Below are 23,025 nucleotides of genomic sequence, written 5' to 3' on the forward strand. Positions count from 1 at the left end.
ACTTTCATGCTCAATTCATTGCACATGCATGTAGCCACTCAAACACAACTTCTTGTTGAAGGATAAAAGTGATTAGAAAATCTTGAAGATAACAATGTGGAGACTGTAACCCTTGTGAGTTTTGAGCCAATCATTATTTTTTTAGGGTTATTTATTGTTTTTAATCTTAAAGTTCATTTGGAAGTGCGTAACATGTTTCCTTTGTTGTAGTCTCATTGTTGTTTCTTTTGGCCAAGAAAAAAAAAAATCTAATTTTATGCCACACTTGAATCTTTTGAAGTCATTGATGTTGAATGAACTATACTAGTCTTTGAGAGATGAGATTAGACCATTTTTGTCTACTTTGAGTCATATATGTGTTTTTCTTTTTCTTTTTTGATACATTATTGCTAGTCACCTCGTTGAGCCTTTTGATTAGCCTTTCTTTCTTAAAGCCCTTATCCATAGTGTTTCAAGATGGAATTTGATCAGTTTGTTTCAATATGGTGGTTTGTGCGAGAATTCAAAGAAGAAAGAAAAAAGAAGTCAAAGAAAGAAAATTAAAAAAAAAAAGAGGAAAAGTGTCAAAAAGAAGAAAATAAAAAGGGTTCTCATCAAATTTTGCGAAGTGAGATGTAAGGAAGCAGTACTATTTTGAAGAAGAAGAGTTGAAAAAAAAATGTTGAATGGAAATTCCAAAAAGAGTTGACATTCCAACTATCTTGAAAACAGTTCTTATATTTACCTTCACCTATTTTTATTTCATTCTCTTTGCTTTTACCCTACATTACGTCCTAATAAAGTCCTTATTTGATCTTGAAGATTGTGTAGTTTAGATATTGATATGACTGAGAAGAAAAAAGTGTGGTATAAATATTTTTGGCATCCTTTCATGAGACTACTTGTTCTTTCTTGATTAAGCGTTTTTCATGTGATTTGTATGTGAGGTATTTGATTTTGCTTACATTATTCCGCTCACATATATTGTTGAGAGTGTTACACCCCATTTCAGAGAGATTTCATTTGTTGAGTGATAACACCGAAAAGATTTGAGTTGAAGCATACTTTCAAATAGAGATTCGAGTAAAGTTTATTCTAAAACTAAGAGTATGTTTGGGTTGGCTACCACTTTTCACTCACATTGAGTTTTGATGGCATGAGAAATTTCTTTAGCATTTGTAGTGTTTTTGAACTTGAACTAATCCTCTTTGCAAAAGACAATTGAAAAAAAAAAGTTTGATTTTCTTTGTTTTGTTTATTTTAGTATTCATTCTCAAAATTTTGTGGGTATATTCCCTGCAAACCCTCACGAGACTACAACTCGTCCACTAGTGTAAGCTAGGGGTTTAAAGACTTGTTGCATACGCTAAATGCAATCGAAAATTCCAGCGAAAGTGGATTAGTTAGGATTTTCTTTTTCTTTGTTTTTTTTATTTCTTTGTTTTGTTTTACTCTTTATCTGTTTTTCTCGAGAACTAGCAAAATGTAGATTTGGGGGTATTTGATGTGCATCGATAATAGCTTAATTTTGCATATTTATATCATTGTTAGAAATCATTATCATACTTATTTTTAGGTAATTTATGCATTTTATATTTGGTTTTGGAATAATGCTAAATAATCAATTTTGTGCTTAATTGGATTTTATAGCATGAATTTATCTTTTGTAGGAGAATGGAATTAAATAAGTGGATTTGTGTAAAGAAGAATGCTAATGGACTTTACATTTACAAGGGCCATGATAAAGTTAAAGAAAGCTAACCCAATTAAATTTAAGTCCAATTGGAGCAGGGAGTCAAAGGAAATTTGCACCAAATCCAAGTCCAATTCGGATTGGGATTCCAGCCTGCACATCAGTTAGTATTTTTGGCATAAATTTCGGCTCAGATGTCCAATCGAGATGATTCAAGTTGGGCTGGAAAGTTAACTTAAAGGGTTACAACTTTCTAGTTTACCCAAAGTCTGAATTCTGACTTTAAATGGGCCAAAATCATCGGTTAAGTGAAGCCTAAAAATCTGGAATTTTCCCCAAACGAGAATTCAACTTGTAATAGGATTCCTTAGTCTATTTAAAGGCTCTTTAGGGCAAAATTCAGGGGGCTAGTGCTAGGGCTGGGGGCTGAACATAGAGAGTGCGGCTACTTCTTTGGTTTTCTTCCATGACAGTTAGTTTTATTTAATTTGTCTAGTTTAATGTTTAGTATTTTATTCTTGTGTTTTATTTTAATTACTATAAGTAGCTAAATTTATAATTAGGGTTGAGAATGAAACATTGTTAAGGATTATTAGTAATATTTATGTGATTTGATTTTTCCCACAATAGTTGTTCTTTAATGATTTAAATTGTTCTTGCTTCATATTAATTGACTAAGATGAGATTTTAAATATGAGTTCAATCATGTTTTTCTCATAATTTAGGATTTATCTTAATTAATTAAAAGCTTGGTTTATTAATTCTTGATTATAAAATTGGACATCTTTTGTGATTTATCTGTCAATGGATACAATTTATGATTTGATTTTTAGAATTGGATATATCTTGTGATTTGATTGGCTATAGATACAATTGATGATTTGGTTTTATACTTAAGAAGCGAAGAAGAACATGCTTTTGAATTTTTAAAATAAGGATTTTAATGAGAATGTTTTCCATGATAGCAAGATTGATTTCTAGAGTATCATGTAGTGAGTTGGGAAAAATTAATCATCATAAATATATGCTGATATGACTTACAAGGCAGATTCCAAAACCTTAATTCCTTTCCCTTGATTGTTTACATCTTTTTATTGCTTTATATCTTTTTCTTAGTTTAACTATTTGCATAATTTGATTATTTGCTTAGTTCATTTAATTTCAAAACAACTAAATTTTATTAAACTAGATTAGGATTAATTTGGTTAAGATTTAATTAATTTTCCTACGTTTATTCAAGTCCCTGTGGGTTCGATCTCGTTCTTGTCAAACTATACTTCGGTACGGTTCGTACACTTGCGAGTATTTTAAAATTTCACAACAGCCCTTCAACACCATTTTAGTGCCTGAGAGTGACATTCAATGCATCTTAAAAATAAATACAATGGTAGTGTGGTTTTTTTGGGATGTCTCAAGATTTGTGGTTAAATTTAGGGTAAATCTTGGTTAAAGAATCCAAACAACTTGATTGCAATACTTTTTACAACTAGAGTGCCGCCATAGCATGGATTTAAGTTAGCTTCAAAAAAATTTCTATTTTTGACCATATTTCAGAATTCGGCTTTTCTAATTTCAATAAAAATTCATCCCAATGTGACTTTTTTATTTGATCGAGATGAAGAGTGTGACTTCTTAAGCATCTCAGATGAATTAAAATATAAATCGTATTGTAAATTAACTGGTTGGTATCTATTGGTGCTTCAAATAGAGACAACTAGGTTTTAAATCCCTCTCACCCCCAACTATTCAATTGTAATTTTCTTTTTAAAGAAAACAGTTTTATGCAAAAGCTGAAATTTTGAGGGTTAGCTTTAAAACTCTTTAGTGAACTATTCTAGTTTTTAGTAAAAATAATGAATTGACATAAATATCTACACTTATCTAATCTAATCTAAATACTATTTAGCTACAAAAGCCTAACCTTAGGATCTGCCATTTGGGTTGTTTAGCTAGCTACTATATCTGCAAATCAATAAATTACATATATGATATATCTTGCCATCATAATAAATAAAATGCCCTGCGCATTGCGCTGGATATATGCTAGTTTTTTTTTTTTTCACTAATTCTCACACCTCAATCCTGGTCAAGGTCCCAGTCCCATGAGGCATCAACCTATCTAACTAGTACACATGACTCAATGCTTAAAGAAAAACAATCTATAGACAATTTCAGTTATTTGAAATTTTAAGTGAGGCATTCTAGAGTAAATAAGACAGAACTTAACTCTTAAAACAGACAGGAGCATTTTGGACAACCCAAGGAAGGCAAGTAAAGGAGGATTATTAGAAATTGGCAGGGTCAGTGGATAATTGGATTCTCTCTACACCTAGGAAGCACGGGTGCAAATTCATGTCCAGGTGCGGTTGCGGTGTGGTGTGGTGACTTGGCAATTTTTGAAAAAATAGAGCGTGGGATACATTTATTAATAAATTATTAAATATATTTTAATTTATATTTTCTATATATTGCTAAATATATTTTTTCATATAATGGTAAACATATGTCAATTTAAGAGAAATAGTAGATAAAAAACCTTTGGGATCAATTTAATATTTATAGTTGATATTTAAGGGGGTAAATTTTGCAAAATAACATTTTTTTTTAATGATAAGTAATTATTTAAATTGATACAATTACCAAATTATTTGGCTATTATTAAGCTAAATGATATAATTTGTTGAATTTAATATAATGTTAAAAAATATCATAATAAAGATATTCAAATTTGGGAATTTTATAATAAATAAAAAAATGTGTTGGGATATTTATAAACAAGGAAGCTTCCAAGAAGCTCCATTGCCAAGTACCACCACTACCCGCATGCATTGCTTTATTAATTTCACATTCTCAGGCTTTATTTGAAAGTCTACAGTCATCTGTTATCAAACTTTTCCCTTTTGAAAGTTTCAGAGCATAGAGTTTAGATGGTAGCAGCCAGTAGTTGAGCTTCATCCACCACATCTCCACATCGTCGTCGTCTTCTTCTTTTTTCTTTCCTCACAAATCATTTGGTAGCAGATCTTTCTTCTTCTCCTCCCCCCTTTTTTTTTCTTACAAATCTTTTGGTAGCAGATCTTTCTTCCTCTTCTTCTTATTCGGACAGAATTGGACCAAATTGGGGCTGTTTCAGAATGAATTGGACCGAATAGGCCCATATCGGGAAAAAAAAAAAAAAAGATTTGCCTCCGATGCGCATGCAGCCACGTCGACGGCCCAAGGCGCTTCCGTGCGTGTCGGACACAGGTGTGGCACTCCTGGAGCTGCATCCGTGTTTCCTAGCTCTACACATATTGGCACTACAACTAATAATATGGCTGATTTTTGGGCGGTTCAGTATGCCCTTTGAAAAGGAAAGCTAAAGAAGGAAAATTCTAGAAGAGTAAAAGAACGAAAACAGAGTTTTATTACTTCAGAAAAGAGTAAACTGCAGTACTTAATTACATCACTAGAGAGATATTTATAGGAACATATATAGAGAAGAGAGCTGATGCTCAGTGCATAATTTGGGACCTGTTCTACCAATCTTAACAAACTAACCACCTGACATACGTGGATAATAACAGATTAATACCTCAACTAATAATAGATGCTTATAAGTGAAACGGTGTGCTTTGGATGATCAGAACTGGGCTTGGGCTTTTCCTTTATCTCTGGACTCTCTACTGGACTGAGGCTTATCACTGGGCTGATCACTAGGCTTGTAACTAGACTGCTCTTCATCCCCCCTCAAGATCATGGGGAAGCACCACATGAGCTTGGAAACAAGCCAATGAAACCGAGGAGAAGGCAATCCTTTGGTGAGGATGTCAGCTAACTGATCATGAGAAGACATAAACTTGACTTGAAGATCATGACAAAGAACTTTCTCACGGACAAAGTGGTAATTTACTTCAATGTGCTTAGTCCGAGCATGAAATACAGGATTGCTAGCAATTGCCAAAACAGAAATATTATCACACCACAAGGTAGGAGGGGAATGAAGAAACACACCAAAATTTTTGAGCAACATACGAATCCAACAAAGTTCAGCAGCACAAGAAGCAAGAGCCCTGTACTCAGCCTCTTTAGAAGACCTAGACACAGTGGGTTGCTTCTTAGCAGACCAAGTAATAGGAGAATTGCCAAGAAACACCAAGATGCCTGAAATAGACTTCCTATCCATAGGATCTCCAGCCCAGTCAGCATCACTATAGGCAGAGAGAGTCAATGGTCCAGGAGTAAAAGCTAAGCCCTGATGAAGTGTCCTTTGCAAGTACCTAAAGATCCTTTTAATAGCAAGTAAGTGATTAGAAGTTGGAGAAGCCATAAACTGACAGGCTTGCTACACAGCAAAGGAAAGATCAGGCCTGGTAAAGGTAAGGTACTGCAAGGCCCCCACCATACTCCTATAAGTAGAGGGATTAGGCAAAAGGGTACCATCATTAGGAGCAAGATGAGTGTTAGCTACAGAAGGAGTCTTGCAGGGCTTGCAATCAGACATAGAGAATTTGTGCAAAAGATCAGTAGCATACTTAGACTGATGCACAAAAATCCCAGTAGGAGTGTAATCAAACTGAAGCCCCAAAAAATAATGCAATTTGCCTAGATCTTTAAGATCAAAATCCTGTCTCAGAGTAGCAAGAAGTGAAGCAATGAAACTAGGCTGATTGCTAGTCACAATTATGTCATCAACATAGAGCAATAAGAAGACCAAATGACCATCATGAGCATAGATAAACAGATTGCCATCAACCCCAGAAGCAACAAAGCTAATATGAAGTAATTGAGTACTAAACCTCTCAAACCAAGCCCTAGGAGCTTATTTTAAACCATATAAGGCTTTATGCAACAAACAAACATGATCAGGGCAAGCTGGATCCACATAGCCTTGTGGTTGAGCCATATACACTTCCTCCTTTAAAATACCATGTAAGAAAGCATTCCCAACAACCAACTGTTTCAACTCCCAACCATAATTCACAGCAAGAGCAATAAGAATCCTAACAGTAGTTGGTTTAACCATAGGACTGAAAGTATCCTCATAGTCCAAACCATACTATTAAAGATATCCCCTAGCAACCAATCTGGCTTTATATCTGGCTATGGTCCCATCACTATTCCTTTTGAGCTTAAACACCCATTTGCAAGTGATAATATTCTTATCCACAGGGGGAGGAACTAGGGACCAAGTCTGTTGCTTAAGCAAAGAATGAAATTCTGAATCCATTGCAGCAACTAGGGGTGTCCAGACCCGACTGTGACCTGCCGGACCGACCAACCCGCCCGATCTCCACCCGAGCTTAGCCCGAACCGACGCTCCCGTCGGTCGGTTTTGGGTTTTCCCACCCAAAGCCCGACGCCGGCGGGTCGAGTGGCGGGTTTTCTTCTCCAAAACTCGAGCCACCCGACTCGACGAAGGTTTTATACAAATTCGGCGAAATCACGCTCAAATCCGAGGAGATCCAACGAGTTCTCAACCATATTTGGTGAGATTTAGCCAGATTTAGCCAGATCCAGCCATTCCCAGCAGATTTTAGCGATTTTGGTGTAGATTTCGGCGATTTTGATGCAGATCTGGTGAGTTTTTACATTTTCTAGCGATGATTTGTAGATTCCAACAATGATTTTGCAGTTCTGGCGATGATTTTGCAGCTCCGGCGACGACCCGATCTTCACCCGAACAGACTTGATCTCCACCCGAACCCAAAATCGACTTGACCAATTGACGCCAGCGGTCAGTTTTGGGTCACTTTTTTGTCCACCCGCCGCCGGCGGGTCGGGCTCGGGCTGGGTCCAAAATCGACCCGACCCGACCCGTGGACACCCCTAGCAACAACCCACTGAGGGTGTTTAGAAGCTACAGAAAAAGTGGGTGTTCTTAGATGGTGTAATCAGTCACAACTTTAAAGACTTTAGGTTTATGGATTCCCAATTTTGATCTAGTAAGCATAGGATGATGATTAACAGGAATAGGAGGAGAGGAATTAGAGGAAGAACCAGGAAGAGAAGTGCTAGGAAGAATGGAGGAAACATAATCAGTAGAGGAAGAAGAGAAAGAAGATGTAGGAGGATCAGGAACACAAGAAATAGGAGTGGGAGACTGGAAAATTTCAAAGGGAAAAGGAGTAATAGTGGAAGTAGAAAGGGAAGAGGCTGGACACGGGTCAGTAGAGGCAGCAAGGACATCAGAGGCAAACCAGTGTGCATAAGTCACATCAGCATAAAAAGGAAGATGAGCATGTGTAAGAGTAGGATTATCAGTAAAAGGAAATAGGCTTTCATTGAATAAGGCATAGCAAGTAGTGTAGACTTTATTGGTAGAAGGGTCCAAGCATAAGTAACCTTTGGACAAAGGGGGATACCCTAGAAAAACACACTCAATAGACCTAGGTTGAAGATTGTGTTTGTTATAGGGTCTGAGATAGGGGTAACAGACACAACCAAAGGTTTTAAGAGCAGAAAGAGAAGGAGGGACACCATTAACTAGTTCCCAAGGAGAAATGAAACCAAGGACAAAACTAGGGAGTCTATTGATAAGAAAGGAAGCAGCGGAGAAAACATAAGACCAGAAATTTAAAGGTAGATGAGCTTTATAAAGCAAAGCTAGACCAGTCTCCATAATATGTCTATGCTTTCTCTCAAAGATGCCATTTTGTTGAGGAGTATGTGGACATAAGGTCTGATGTATAATACCATGGTTAGAACAAAACTCTTGAAAGTGAGAGTTAACATATTCTTTACCATTGTCAGACTTAAGAATTTTGATTTTAGTGGAATATTGGGTCTCAACAAGGTTCTTAAAATGTTTGAACATAGGAAACAATTCATGCTTATGCTTGAGAAGAAAAAACCAGGTAAACCTAGTGTAATCATCAATGAACACAACATAGTAAGTATAACCACGTAAAGAAGAAACGGGTGCTGGACCCCAAATATCAGAATGCACAAGTTGAAGCATATAAGTAGATTGAATTTCATGTTTGTTCAATGGAAGTCTGTGCATTTTAGCACTTATACAATATGTACAAGAAGAACAACATTTTTCAATCTTATTGAATGTAAAGGTAGGATTTACAAGCTGAATAGCAGAATGAAGAAGTTTAGCACTTGGATGTCCAAGTCTGTTATGCCAGAGAGAGATTTGATCAGAACTAACAGATGTCTGAGAAGAGTCAGGAACATGTGATGTAGAAAAAGCAGTTGAATTGAAAGAATGCAAGGAAGATGGATCAGGTATAGGGTTGACACCATCCTTACTTAATCCTTCGTAAAGGATCTTCCCTGTAAGTAAATCCTGAATAGAGAATTTATAAGCATCAAAGTAGCAGAAAACATTGTTTTGCAAACAAAGCTTATGAACTGATAGCAAATTAGAAGCAAGATCAGGAACGCTAAGTATACCATCAAGTTTACAGTTGTGAGTTGAAGTGCATAACTCACCATTACCAATATGAGTCACAGGAAGATCTTGACCATTACCAACAGTCACAGTTTCAGAACCAGTGGTAGGCTGTTGTTGCAGTGAAAGATTAGCCAAATTAGGTGTAACATGATCTGAACAGCCAGTATCAGTAAGCCACCCATTAGCCATATGAACCTGAGAGAAGTTGGCCACCATAGCAGCAAGCTTGGATGGAGCATGCTTTCCTTGAAATGAAAAATCCATTCTAACAGTCAAGGGCAGTGTGACCACCTTTACCACAAATCTGACATTGAGGTCTTTGTGATAAACTCTGAGAACCTAAAGGTCTTGAAGGTCTTGGTGAAATAGGCTGAGATTGACTGAAAGGAGAAGTGAAAGCATTGGATATATTAGGATGACAACCACCAGAATTGCTACCTCTTCCCCCATTACCACGACCTCTCTAAGCATTGGTTCTGCCTCTACCTCTATTAAATCCTAGAGGATGGTAATTTGCAGCCATAGCCATAGTGGAAGTATCAATCACACCAGACCTTTTTCTAATAGCTCTTTCCTCAGCATTGAGAAGAGTGTTAAGTTCTTCAACAATAAGAACATCACTGCGAGTCCTGATAGCTGAACTGAAGGAATCATAATCTGATGGCAGACCATCAAGTGCAATATGAAGAAGCTCTTCCTCATCAAGAATAACTGATATTGCAGCCAATCTGTCACGGATTTGCTTGATCCTTTGAAAGTATACATCAATTGAATCTGTACCTTTCTTCACAGCACTCAATTCATTTCTCAAGCTCATCACACTTGACCTAGAAATTGAGGCAAAACGTTTTTCCAAAACTTTTCAAACACCTCTACCAGATTTTTGCCCAACAGTAAGAGCAAGAACAGATGGGGAAAGTGTTGAATTGAGAAATGTGAACAATGCTTGCTCTCTCCAAGTGAAAAAATCTAGATTAACTTCTGTTGTGAAATTGTCAGAAGAATCCTTCAAGAACTGATCTGGTGCCATTACAGTGTCACTGATAGCATCAATCATGGAGTAGGTTTCCAAAATAACCTCAATCTGGTGCTTCCAAACAATATAGTTGGAGTAATCGAGTTTTACAGTCATCATTGATGACATATTTGAGAGTAATAGGAGGGAAGGATTAATATGAGTGATAGTGTTTGTTATTGTAGAAGGAGTGGTTGAAGAAGATGATGAAGTTGAAGCTGACGAAGGAGTAGACGCCATGGAAGCAGTGCTCTGATACCATGAAAAGGAAAGCTAAAGAAGGAAAATTCTAGAAGAGTAAAAGAACGAAAACAGAGTTTTATTACTTCAGAAAAGAGTAAACTGCATTACTTAATTACATCATTAGAGAGATGTTTATAGGAACAGATATAGAGAAGAGAGCTGATGCTTAGTGCATAATTTGGGAACTATTCTACCAATCTTAACAAACTAACCACCTGACACACGTGGCTAATAACAGATTAATACCCCAACTAATAACATATGCTTATAAGTGAAACGGTGTGCTTTGGATGATCAGAACTGGGCTTGGGCTTTTCATTTATCTCTGGACTCTCTACTGGACTGAGGCTTATCACTGGGCTGATCACTAGGCTTGTAACTAGACTGCTCTTCACCCTTCAACTTGCCTGGCATCTTGATCATAATTAATTGTGTAAAATTAGAGGTAGATTGACAGATTGTTCTTACTTGGCTAACAACATCTAATGACTTGCCACCGGATATTATTGCTCTGGTTTATGATTGTAGCTCCCTTTTGAAGGAGGAGTGGATTTTCTTATGAATTGTTTATTGCTATTAGCGTTGATAGCTCTCTTCTTTAAAGCTTATATGTCGTTGAAGCTAACATGACCAAGACCCGGAAGGGTTCGCTTTGTTTGGAATGAACTCGCAAAGAATTGAACCGAGAAAAGAGTGGCGGTATGCTAAGAAAAGTTTTAAATTCGATCTCTCCTTATACGCTTTAGTTTAGGATCCCCTTTCTTACATGCATCCGATGCAATTATATATTTACTCTTTTTGAAGAGGAACCATATCGTCCATTTACATCATGTCTACAGTAAAGCTAACGGATATGTAGACCAACTAGCAAAAAGGGAACACAAGCATTGAGCACTAGGCACTCCTAGAAAATGCCCTATATTAAAAAAACAAAATTAATAAAACTTAACAATCATTTTGTGAAAATTTACGAACTAACTACCGGAACTCGAAATCAACAAACATCTCATTTCGCTATTCAAATGCTAGTGACCAAAACACCCAATCCACACAACACACAAACGCCCCAGTTCCAAAGAGTCTATATTGTCTCTAGACTTTTATTACATCAAATATTAATTCCAATATAAACAATAACAAAGACTGTGTTCAGAGTTTAACACAATATCAATAAAATTGATAGATCACTGATGAGAACCAGTTGCAATTCGCCAATACCCAACTACCTCAAGTATCTGGGAAAATAGAAAAGAAAAAGGAAATATAATGGGGTGAGACAACTCAATAGATAGGACAAGCTAACTTGAGTGTGAAACAAGCTACCAGATTATAAAGATAGATACTTCAACGTTGGTATAATAATTTTTAAGAACTCTAATATTGCATCCAAAAGCGTTTCATGAAAAACAATGCGGTTTTCTATGAAAAAATTGTTGGAAATATTGTTTCAAGTTTCTTGCATGGAACGTCTACTGACCAAATTGGTGCAAAGTGTGGTACGTTCTCAAATTTACACTATTGGTTTTGTGGTTGGGTCACATATTTTTCCAAAAGAAAGTATGATCAAAACAATTAAATGAGAAGTTAAAACTTGAGTGTAAGGCAAAGGAAAATTGTGTCATTTTATCTTAGGCCATTTTTTATATATACCACTGTCAGTTTCTCTAAAACTTTCTTTCCTCTTTCCGTGTGTGCGCATTATAAATACTTAGGGGTGTTTGGGAGAAGAGTTTGAGTTATGTTGTTTGAGTGTTTTTAATATACGTGTGGGTGAAGAAGTATATGAAAATATGTGTAAGATTGTTTAAATTGTGAAAACGTGAGTTAGAACTTACTCACCAAACAAGGTCTTAGTATTCTCAAAAGAAAAAATAGTGGGTTAATTCTACATTGAAAAATGAGTGTGAGTTAAAGATATTTAAAGTCTGTGCTGTGTATTTAAGAGTTAGACTTTTTTTAGATATATACCATTGTCAGTTTCTTTAAGACTTTCTTCTCTCTTCGTTAAGGTTGTTGGTGTAAATGTAAAAAAAAAAAAAAAAAAAAATCCTTCTGTATTTAGGCATGTGCATTTAAGAGAGAGATACCTATTACCTATATTCATTCGAGAGAGAGATGTATATACCTATGTAAGCACTTTTTTTGGGTTGTTGCACATTTCTGCCAAAGAATTCCAAGCATTTTCGGCCGAAGTAGTAAAACTAATGGCAGCGAATAAGCGGGGCTCACATAAAGTCTGGATCACTTGTAACGCCTTGGCGTTCTTATTAATCAAAGTCATAGCATCATAATTTTCTGCTTCAAAAGGGTGGCCAGTTGCTTCAACAATGTCCCAAAGTTCTTGATCTATTAAATAGGTTTTCACTTGATGACTCCAAACCAAATAATTGTTTCCATCAAGAACGTTAGGAACAGCTGCAAAACGTAGCAGACCTTGTTATGCCTAAGCATTAAATTAGAGGATTTGGTTAACGAGTGTTATTATAGCATTTGTTAATAGATTATTTTAAAAAAGTTTTGATACAACCTTCATGAAAAATATTTTTTAAGAAAAGTGTCCAAAAAATCAGTTTTTTTAATAATAATAAAAAAAAAAAAAAAAAAATATATATATATATATATATAAAGAACAGTTTTTTTTTTTTTTTTTTTTTCATAAAAAATGCTCCATCAAATTAAGTTGGCTATAATGAAAATTGAATCAAACGTAAATAGTTATAATGAAAATTTTGAAATGTAAAGGACCTAAAATTAAAAGAATTGTTACTAAATGTGAAAAATTTAAAAAGAACTTTATCACAACAATTTATTAAACATTCAAAAAGAGTAAAGCTCATTTTAATCAAAGCTTGCTATTACAAGAGTTTTGTAACTTAATTAGCACATTTTGATATTTTTAATGGATAAAATTATTCATGGTTCAAATCCCACCTATCTCTCACAAACTATTTACCTTCAAAAAAAAAAAAAAACTTGATTACCAGTAAAAATTACAATATTTTGTGAGTTTAAATATAAATCTTGGAGATTTACATCTTGTGAGTTGAATTTACACTACCAATGTATACTTAATGTCTTTTCTATTAAATTTAAAGATTAATAAATAGACATAAACTGCCTCCAAAGATTTTTTTCTGGTAATTTATATATTAAATGTGTGACAAAAAAGCTAAAATTTAACTTACTAAAAAATTAAACTGAAATCTAATAAGTTAGATTATTGGCACCAAAAAAAAAAAAAACTGACAAAAAAAAGTAAAAACTTTTTTCCTTTACCCAAATTGACACTAGATCTCGTATAGATCATCTTTCATGCCTTATCTTCTTCACGATGTGTTTTAGGATTATTTTTCATTGTATGTTTATCATTATGATGTTATAGACTCTTTAAGCTTAAATAAGAAGTTTTTGAGCATTTATATTTTCAAAAGACAGGAGAGAGATAGCTACCTTCGTGTAGTTTGTGCAGTTCTCCCAACTTATCCCAAGCCATTTTTGCGGTACTACAGTTGCAAATCAAATGAAATAAATTGGACGATTTCCAGATCAAATACAAAGCCAAGGCATTCTTCACGATCCAATCATTAAAAGTGATTTGTTCATCTACTGTCGTAGGAGGATCAATGGTTGCTTCAACAGTGTCCCAAAGGTCTTCATCCCTTAGATAGGTTTCAATTCGAGCGCTCCAAACCTCATAACTTTCTCCCTTCGGGACTGAAAGAAAATCAGCAATTAAAGATAAATTTCTCACGTAGGAAACTTGTTCTATGAAGAAGCTATCAAACTTGTAGAAGATACCTAAAATACTCTAATGTTATAGAATATATATAACACATTTTATCCCCTCTCGCTCTAAATTTTAACTTTTAACCTGATCCTAGCTTATCGTCAGATTTGATACGGAAAATCTTTATTACTTAATTTTGCAAGCAAGAGAATATAAGACAGTACTTCTTCAGCTAATTAAATTGAACTTGTAATTTGGATGAACAAGAAGAAAGAACAAGCAAAAAATGGATAGAGTGGGAGGCTCAAAACCAACCCCCTGCACAATATTATTATAAACAGAGCACAAACCCAAGCATAAAAATAACAAGATAGTTAATTAAGAGTTGACCAGATCAAAGAAAGAAAGTCAATACCGTACATGGGAATTATATCGTATCGGTCATTAAACCAGTATCGGTACTTCTCCAAAACGTATTAGAAAAATACCAGCCTATACCGGCTGGTATTGGCGTTTCGGTCATACAATTAAAAAAAAATTGAAAAAAATTATTAAAAACATTTTTAATCTAATATATTAGTTAATGTACTTACGCTAATATGTAGGGTTATAAAATACGTGGATTTTAAATTTTATGTTGATAAATATAAAAATTAATAAATTCATACTTACGTAAATAATACAAATATATATATTTATATACAAAAATATATAAGTAGCGGTAATCCCGAAACGTTATACTGGTATCAATCAGTACTGAAATATTTTGTTCTCCTAACCAAACCTAAACAGCCTCTGTTACGATATTAACTCCGTTGAATCAAAGTGTAGTTTAAAAAAAAAATTATTATCTTGGTTTATAAATCATATATAATACTAACTATATCCCATCCCCTTAGGTCTCAAACTTGAGCCATTGGACCAAACATGGTCATTGGCTAAGAGATCAAAGTTTAGTTGGATAGATAGTGTTTTGGGATTTAGGGTTTGTTTGGATACCGCTTATTTTGCTAAAACTAAAAAATTATTACTAAAAGTACTGTAGATAAAGGTAAAAGTTAGTTGAAATAGTACAGTGTGCTCATGAATAGTGCTAAAAAGTGTAGTGAGATCTATGAATAGTAGTAAAAATAAGCTGAATAGTGAAATAATTTTCATTTTTCTTTCTACCCCAAACGCACACTTAGAGAGAGAAAATGAGTATTGATAGTACATTACCTAAAATAGGGTAAGGGATGAAAAAAAAAAAAAAAAAAAACCCCAAAACCCAAAAACCCACCTGCACCTTTTTACCCATTTCCCTCTTAAGATGGGTTTTAGGCTTTTAACTGCATTGCTCTCCATCTTTACGGAGTAGTATTCATTCCCTATATATATATTTAGTGTCTGGGTAATTGTGATAAAGTAAAATTTGTGTTATGAAAAGTATGAGGAATAATAAAAAGATGAATGAAAATAATAATTAAATAAAAAAAGGTTTGAATAAAAGATTTGGTGTGGAACCACCAAAAAAATAGGTTAACTAAAATGGAAAAACTAGGTTTTTATCCTAAAATAGGGAGATATTTTAAGTAACCACTACAAATGCTCAAACAGTATCTATGGAGAAGAAAAATGAAAATTTTAAATAGGAGATTGAGATTAGGTGCAATACCTATGAGTATTACACCTGATGCAATAGTTGTGAATGATTGAGATTTAAAGTTGGAAAAAGCAGCTTTAAATCTTAGTCATTGAATAATTTTTTTAAAATAAAGGTAAAAAGTGAAAGTTAAAAAGTGAAAATTGAAAAAAAAAGGAAATTGCAAATTACACTCTTAAAAAATTTAGTGGTGTTTGGATTTTACACCCTGAAATTTTAGAATTTTGATTTTACTTCCTGAAATTTGGGGGCGTCTGGATTTTATCATCTTTAATTTTAGGGGGATTCTAATCCCTAAAATTTAAAGATGTTTGGATTTTACACCTTAAAATTTCAGAATTGTATAAAAAAATTTAAAAATAAAGGTAAAAAGTGAAAATTGTATATATGATAAAAAAATTGTGAGGGAGATGGGATAATTGCAAATCTATAAAAAGGGGTCTCAAAAATGGAAAAAAGGAAGACAAAATAGGAATAGAGAACAAAAAAAATTCAAAACACATGTATAAATACAAGCATGCATAAATTAAGCATAAGCGTTTGTGCATGTGTATTAAAAAAAATATATCATAATTTTTTAATATGAAATCAAAGTGAGCACATCTACATGCTCAAAAAATGGAAAAAAAAAAAAAGTATTTAGTTGTAATTTTCTTTTCTTAAAAAATCACTTTTATTCATTTGAGAACTATCCTCCGTAAGCATAACATTAGATCTTGTCTATTCAGTTATTCTGTGACCATTATAATGAATTTTATATTTTTTTTCAACCAAAAAATTGAAAACTTAAGAAAAGAAAAAGAAAAATATATATAGTTGAATTAGATATATCCATAAAGGAACATAAAATTCGTCATAAGTCACAAATGATTAATAAAATTTGAATGGAAATAATTCTTACCACAACTGATTTGAAGTTAAGTAGGTACTAGGGAAACTAATTTTTATTAAAACCAAGTACACGGATTTTATAGTATGTTCTCAAAAGATTAGAGAGAATTAAGAAAGTTGTTTGAGTAGTATGTTGGTGTGAGTATATACTATATAGTTGAAGCTTTGTGGTTTGAAGAAAAGTGTGCCAAGTGAAGCAGTGTGATGGCATGTTTGAGTTGTTAATATATATAGGGGTAGAAAATGTATGCGCATGTGCATTTTAGAGAGGGAAATACCTTTGTAACAACTTTGGGGGAGGTCGCATATTTTTGCCAAAGCATCCCAAGCAAATTTGGCCGAACTAATCAAACTAATCGCAGCAAACAAGGGGGGCGTACATGTACTCTTTATCACTATTAATGCCATGGCATTCTTCTTGGTCCAAGCCTTAAAAGCATCTTCATCATTTTCTTCCTGTGGAGGTTCGTCCGTTGTTTCAATAATGACCCAAAGATCTTCAGCTATCAAATAGGATTTCACTTGAGAACTCCAATACACATAATTGTCTCCGTGAAGAAATTGAGTAATAGCTGCAAATGTGGCAGACCTTGTTAATGGCCTAAGCATTAAATTACTTATATGAAAATGTCACATAATTCACTCTTAATTAAATGCCATGACTTTGAAACTTCCAATCCCTATGTAGGGATTATTAGCCAACCATGGAATCTTCCATAACAATCAAAATATTATTGCAAAGTAATAGAACAATCAACTTAACATTCATATGAATGTTGAAACTAAACAATTAAGAGAGTCGTGGTGTTTACCTTAGTTTTAATATGGGCAAACATCGAGGGAAAAATCCACGTTTTTCATGTAATCGCGCTAATAGTAATTGAATTTCTAGCGGAGGTACTACTAAGTTTGTTGGTTTAACGGGCATGTGGAGGAAAGTAAGATCATGGTTCTCAAATCCAGATTGGACTGTATGGTCTGACCTGGTTAATCGTGAACTTCTCGTAAATACAGTTTTTTTAACCCTAAAAACTAGTCTATACCAAAAAAGCATGAAACCGTTCGAACCACGGTCCAACCGCACGGTTCTTAGAACTGTGACTGATTCCCACGGTTGAACGTTTTCCTACTTCTCTTTGAATTTGAACACCAAAAACCTCAAAAAAAGAAATAAAAAAAGAAGAAAAAGAAACACAGTCGTTTAGTGCCACTATATATACCGGAAAGTACCGGGTCATTCCGGCGGAAAAAAGTAATTCGGCCAGTAAAGAAAAACAAAGGAAACTAAAAATAAAATAAAATAACACACATGAACATCTTCGCCACTTGCTACCACTATTCTGGTGAAATAGCTTATGCCCTCCCGCCCTTGTCTTCTAAAGAGCATATGTCTTTGAGGGTATTTGGCAAGCTAGTTTAAATACATTTCTACACTTTTAAACAACATTTTACACATTTTCACACATTTTTCACTCACACGTATATCAAAAATACTTAAACAACATAATTTAACTTAGTTGGCGAAGACCAACTAAGTGTATATCACTCACACGTATGTGTTTCTTCTTCTTCTTTGGTGAAGACCAAAGTCACAGACCCTTCTGTTCTGTGTAGTGTGCATTTCTTTTCTTTTTAACTTAGTTGTGTCTTGTTGTTAAGTATGTCGTGTACAGTGTGCCCAGTGCCTACATCTGGCTTGCTGAGCCACCCACCCATGTGCTTTGATTGCACAATTCAACTAATTTAAAATTTTGTACTATAACTGCCATGACTCTGTCAACATGGAACAAAGAGTTTTTATTTTTTTTTATTATTATTTTTTTAAAAATTTATTTATTGTTGTTGTTAATATTATTATTATTATTATTATTGTACTTCAATTTTTGTTTAAAATATCTAAGTGCATCTATTGTTTTTTTTTGGTCAACGAGATGATGACATTTTAGGGACTTATATGAAAAATAAATTTAATTGGATTATTTTAGTTAATTTTTATATTCATATTAATTTAATATACATTTATTTATATTTAAATAATTATTAAACTGATTATGATGTCATCACAATTTGACCTTAGTTTGATTTTTAAAGTCTTGAATCTCTTATTTTAACGGTTCATTAAACGGTCCGAATCTGAGAACCATGAGTAAGATTTGATGTGTGCATTAAATCCACCAACCTGAAAAATCAACCCAAACTGATGCTTCGGGTTGATTTTCATGGGTTGGTGGATTTCATTGGAATTTTATTTTAATCTAACTTTGGGTTGGGTCAAGTTTAGGTTGATAGTTTTTTGACTTCCTTCAACTTATTTGAATTATCGTGTATATAAATTTATTTTTATAATCCTTATTTTAATTTAGTTTAATTTATTTTGGTATTTTGAAAATTAGCTTTAATGAAATTGGAAATTGCAATATAATTTAAGCACATTATATGAATGGTAATAATTTATTAAAAAAAGTGTTTATATAATTGATAAATGTCCAATTTTTTACAACGTATAAAACATGTATGGTAATCAATCGACCCAACTCAACTAGTTTCTACATATGTTATGGGTTAGATTGGGTTAGGCTATAAATTTCTTAATTTGACAAGTTCGGGTTGGGTTAAACGTTAAAGGCACCCTTTGATTTGACCCATACCCTAAGTGAGATAAAGGGGGGAGATAGGAAGAATAAATGGTGAAATATATGGGAAAAAGGGAAGAGACAAGGTTAAAGATGAAGAGCAGGGGGGTGCTGGTGGCTGTTGTTTATTGAGAAAATTACCTGTTTGCCCTGCTTAATCCCTTAATTACCATTAACTTGATTACCCTATTTACATCTATACCCATAATATTTTCACATATTCTGAAAATTCATAAATTATTTTAATGGCTTTATCAAAATAAAAAGTTTACCACTTATCTTTCTTTCTTTCTTTTATTTTTTTTATTCATAATTTGATAGTTACAATGAAAAGAGAGAATATGAATCGTGGATGTCTCTATTACAAATACCAAAAGGTGTTAATTGAGCTAAAAGATTCTTGACACAATTATTTCTCTTTTAATTATGGAAAGTAAACTACTAAAATTAAAGGAAACAATAAGAATACTACAAATTGTTTTTTTGAGAAGAAGATGCAACAAATTTTAACACATATATATATTATATTCTATGTGACAATAAATATAATTTTTGAGTTTAAACCACCTAATAAATGAGTTTTTAAATCTTTTTATTATTATTTATGATTGATGACACTTTAGTCTATAAGCTTATATGGTAAAACAACATCACTCCTAAATTATACTAAATAGAGTCCCCCCCAAATATAATATTATATAGTGTGCTTGATATATTAAAATTTGGCAGTATAAGAACAATCTTTATGACTCTTAAATTTCTTTAGCATAAATTGGCACATATTTCAAAAATTTTGTAAAATAGTTTTATAATCAAAAGATTTAATTAATTATATATCAGAAGTTATTTTGGTTTGGCCAAAATAACAAAACACAATTAACATTATAAACATATAATTTGAAATTCACATATTTTATAAACTCAAATATTAAATCTAAGTACATAAATCATATGTATTAATATTTGTAAAACATGATTTCACAAACTGTGTGTAATTATACGTGTGCAACAATAATTAAACTTTTTTTAAGTATGTACATTTGAGATTCTCCAAAGAAAAAAAAAAAAAAAAAAGTATGTGCATTTGTAAATATAGGCGTGAGATAGCTACCTTGTTTTATGTTGTGCAATTTTCCCAAACCATCCCAAGCCAGTTTTGCTGTACTACAATCACAAATCAAATGAAATAATTTGGACGACTCCCAGATCAAATATAAAGCCACGGTATTCTTCTTGCTCCAATCATTAAAACGAATTTTATCATCTTCTGCCGTGGGAGGTTCAGTGGTTGCTTCGACAATACCCCAAAGATCCAGAGTCCTCAAATAGGTGTTCATTCGATAGCTCCAAACCTCAAAACTTTCGTCGTAAGGAGCTGAAAGAACAACAATTAAATATTTCATTTTCTCATATACCAAACTTGTTCTATAAAGAATCCAATATTACCCTACTATTATAGGCTATTATATATTTTACCCTTTCTTGCTCTAGGTTTTAACTTGATCTTAGTTAGTAAACAATCACTAAATAGGTAGGTGTGCATACTGTATGTCGGACCATGAGTTGTGTCATCCCACTTCAAAATCAATTGGTGATAAGGAAAACACACTTAAATCTTTTATGACATTTGAAATCACGCCTTGCGGGGTCTATTGTTTGAGTGGTTGTAGGGAGTCAAATTGTGCTCCTCCAACAATCTCTCCCTTACATTGACACTCCCATGACTCGAACCCATGACCATGACTCTGATACTATTTGTTGGATCGTGAGCTGTATCATTCCACCTCAAAATTAATTGGCGATAAGGGAGATACGCTTAAATCTTTTATGGCATTCGATATCATGCCTCGTGGGCCTATGTTTAGAGTGGTTGTAGAGAGTCAAATTGTGGTCCCACCACTATATGTGGTTGAGTCTTAGCTGTTTAAACATCTGGTTGGTCTGTTTGAGTTTATTTATTTATTTTAAAGAAAAAAAAAAAACCTAGGCTTAGATTCAAAATTTATGAGCATGTCCATTTAATTTTGAGAGGGAAATACCTATGTAATCATATTTTGGGAGGTGGCATATGAATGCCAAAGCATCCCAAGCAATTTTGGCCGAAGTAATCAACTTAATCGCAGCACAAAACCGTGGTCCACATGTATTCTGTATCACTAGTAATGCCCTGCCATTCTTCTTGGTCCAAGTCTTAAAAGCATCTTTTTCGTTTTCTTCTTTAGGTGGTTCGTCGGTTGCCTCAACAACATCCCAAAGATCTTTAGCATACAAATAGGATTGCACTTGATGTTTCCAACCAGAATAATTGTCTCCGTCAAGAACTTTATCAACAACTGCGCATGTTGCAATACTTGTTAGCCTTTATAAGCGCATTAAACTAATTATATATAAATGCCAGTTGTCACATAAGTCCCAATTTATTAGATGCCATGACTTAACATGGGAAATTATTGTGTACTTCGGGAGTAATATAAATGTGTACTCTCTCCTCTCATATGAATAATGAGTCACACTAATTAAATTCATGGTGGGACCTATCATTTATGTGAGAGAGAGAAGTACGCATTTATAGTACTCTGATCCGGGAGTACCTAATAATTTTTTGACTTAACACTAGCACAATCAACTTAATATTCCTATATCCTAACTAGCACGCATTCTTGATGCAATGGTCACTCCATAAGTATAAGTGTTTGTGGAGTATGAGAGGCAAGAGTTAGGGTTTAAGTCTCTAAGAGAAATTTTCACACACATATATACTTAGATTAGATTAGAGTAAAATTTCTGTCTTGTTTAAATTTTTTTAAAATCTTATATCTTATCAAAAAAAAAAAAACATTATATTCTTATTCATGTTGAAACTAAACAATTAAAAAAATCATGGAGTTTACCTTAAATTTAATGATGGCCAAAACAGAGAGACAATTCCACGTTATCCACATGAAATTGTTAGAAAGCGACCACCAAAGATAGTCGAGTAGTAATGACAATTGAATTTCTAGTGGGGTTACTGCTAAGGTTGTTGGCTAAACAAACATTGGAAGGGAAGTGAGATAAAAGGGAAAAAAGGGAAGAGAAAGAGATAAAACGGAGAAGAAGATAAGTGTATGGAGAAGAAAGAGAAATGGGAGGGGATTACCCCCATTTAGTTACCATTAACCCGATTACCCCATTTACATTTATACTCGTATTTATAATTTCGTTTCTCCTTAGTAACTCGATTTTAATTAAATCGAGTTTTTCATTGAAACTCAATTTTTAAAAAATCGAGTTTCAAAATAGGGGCATATGACTAAATAGTTTCAGAATAGAGGCATTTTGCTACTTGTTTTTATTGAAATTGGCAAAACCCCATTTTCTTTGTAAAAAACTAGATACTTGGAAAGTGTGGAGGTATGCTCATTCTTTTCAAATATTCCAAAAGTTGTCATAAATTATTTGGATGACTTTATCAAAAAAAAAAAAGTTTGACAATTAGCATTCTTGTGATAATGGAAAATTAAATATTAAATGAAACCTTAAGCACATAATTTCCATAAATTGATGATATGGTTCATTCAGGATATTATAATTTAAAACTATAAGAAAAAAGCTTTATGACTCTTAAAGCTTTTTAATATAAATTGTTTATGTTAAGAGTCTTGTAGCTCAATTTATAAATTGGTATTTGTTTGATATTTCTAATGAACATATCCATAGTTTAAAGGGAAGAGTTTATGGATACGAAAATGGTATTGGTTTAGGAAATATTTTTAGAAACTTTTATGGAGAAAAAAAAACTTATTCATTTTACAGCTTTTAATATTTTCTATTAAACT

General features: G+C 33.4%; 2 long non-coding RNA genes across 2 annotated transcripts; both read right to left on the reverse strand.

Annotated features, from left to right (window-relative positions):
- Positions 1-11,434: 11,434 nt before the first annotated feature.
- On the reverse strand, positions 11,435-13,882 carry LOC142615651 (uncharacterized). The gene is made up of 3 exons (XR_012840805.1): positions 13,765-13,882; positions 12,440-12,729; positions 11,435-11,549 (listed from the first exon to the last, which is right to left on the reverse strand). It is a non-coding gene; the product is annotated as an uncharacterized LOC142615651 (long non-coding RNA).
- A 2,976-nt stretch (positions 13,883-16,858) lies between these two features.
- On the reverse strand, positions 16,859-21,390 carry LOC142615261 (uncharacterized). The gene is made up of 3 exons (XR_012840710.1): positions 21,247-21,390; positions 20,319-20,582; positions 16,859-17,146 (listed from the first exon to the last, which is right to left on the reverse strand). It is a non-coding gene; the product is annotated as an uncharacterized LOC142615261 (long non-coding RNA).
- Between the last annotated feature and the right edge of the window lie 1,635 nt (positions 21,391-23,025).

The sequence above is a fragment of the Castanea sativa genome, chromosome 11 (assembly GCF_040712315.1).
Source record: "Castanea sativa cultivar Marrone di Chiusa Pesio chromosome 11, ASM4071231v1".
Classification (NCBI taxonomy): domain Eukaryota; kingdom Viridiplantae; phylum Streptophyta; class Magnoliopsida; order Fagales; family Fagaceae; genus Castanea; species Castanea sativa.